The following is a 2,007-nucleotide window of genomic DNA, read 5'->3' as shown; positions in this document are numbered from 1 at the left end:
CATAGCATTGTATTATGTCTTAGGACTGATGGAATTTTCTGTAAATGTAACATTAAAGGTACTGGTCATTTTCTGCCACACCATTTTTCATTTTTCTAAGGATTTCGTTAAATATACAGGAAGAGAACACTAATGGATATAATTTTTATAATTGTTTTATAATTGGTACTTCTTTAAACAGGAAGTCGGCTAATTAAGTTAGCAACTCCCTGCCCTACAGATGTTTTAGCTTTAAATGCTATAGGACTTAACCGTTTTCACTAATGAAGCCAGTTCAGCTATGCCCTACAACAATGTGAGGACTATCACAAAGCAAAACAATAAGACTGATCAATTTCTCAGCTCAAAATGAACATTGATCACTTCCTACTTGTGGTGAAACTAAATAAGATTCATTATAGTGGATGCTGCATGCTGAGAACTGAAAATAACAAATCCAAGTTAAGATTTACACAGTCATTCAATTTCAACCCCTGCTGTTTCTATTATGAACCAATGACACAACATGCGGTTGATAGGATTGTGACACTTGTTGGGTGTGGTTGTTATTCTCCTTCACATATTTTGAAAGACAGCTGCATAATAGAGCGCATCGTAACTCTTCACTCGCATGTACATTTCACATTGCATAAGAGAGCTTCACACAGCTTCAGTGTTTACATTAAATGCTGTTGCCATATCCATCGGTGCGTTGTCAGTGCCCGTTAACTCCCTCTTGTCACAGAGAGATTGTCGGACGCCTTTAAAGTCTGCAACATGCAGCATCTGTGTGAGGCTGAGCGAGGCACGCCATGCAGGCAAAAACACAGGACAGCTGCATCTCAACTCCAATTAGGTAATGGGAGCTGACAGTGTCGGTGCCTACAGCCTCAGTTCAAGGGGAGAGAAAGAGAGAGGGGTCTGAAGCTCTAACCCTACACCCCTTTAATACCTTTGGGCCAGGCTGGAGACAGGATGCAGGCGGACCCCTTCAGCAACAAAAATGATTGTGGGGAACCCAGCTGAAAGTAACTGTCTAAGTGTAGGCTCACTGAAGCCCAGCATAGGGTGAGGGAATTAATTGCTTAATTCACTTAGGTGAAGTGTAAGCACTGCCGGTTTACACACCTAAATTAAGAGGGATTAAGATTCACTGAATCCATTTGATGTAAAGCTCTCAATCGGAGTGGAGCTTCTTAGGTAGTAAAATACTAGGACATTAGAGGAGCTAATAATAAAGGTATTAAGTCCTAAACCTCTTACACATTTCTTTTCACACTGTAATATGAAGCTGGATTGTGCTTGGTTTTTTTTTGCTTAAACACTTAAACAAACAAAACAAAAAAAAACTTTTTAAAAATCAGTGTAACTATATATTTTTTTGCAAAACTCAAAAAAATATACCTATACATACAATTCACTGCAGTGTCCAGCTGAAGTGAACACTAGTGGCAGTAAAACTTTTATTCCTTAACACATAGGCTAGGGGCAGGTAAATACATATTTTCAAGCAATTTCTTGCACAATATTATGTTACGAGATCAAAACACCCTTAACGTATTGTATGATTTGTAAACTAATACATTTTGATGTTTGCAACACATATCCAGTTCCATATGTAGGGCTTTTCTGATGTAGTAAACTTGCTCATTTGCTCACCTGGTAGAGTGCTGCACTGGACCCTATTCACAGACTGTGATGACACATATCTGCAGTTATTAACACTGTAAATCTACCTTATTTTTATATCTTTTTTTTATTTTTATTTATGTACATTTATAACACTATACTTTGTATTACATTACCATGGTATTAAATTAGTTAACACTACTCCATTAGTGTTTCTAATACAATGACTGAGCGAGTAACAGCAAATTCGACATCTTTTATAAAGTTATAGCAAAGGCTATTGTGTTTTTTTCCTTTTACTCTTGAAGCAAAATTCATTATTTCCAAGAATTATATTTGTTGTATTCTCAGTTCACCACTTTAGAGGCTTACTCAGCTATGACAACTTCTGCTTCCTCT

Source organism: Carassius carassius, chromosome 36, assembly GCF_963082965.1.
Source record: "Carassius carassius chromosome 36, fCarCar2.1, whole genome shotgun sequence".
NCBI lineage: Eukaryota > Metazoa > Chordata > Actinopteri > Cypriniformes > Cyprinidae > Carassius > Carassius carassius.
The sequence above is the reverse complement of the archived record's forward strand: the minus strand, read 5'-3'. Positions refer to the sequence as shown.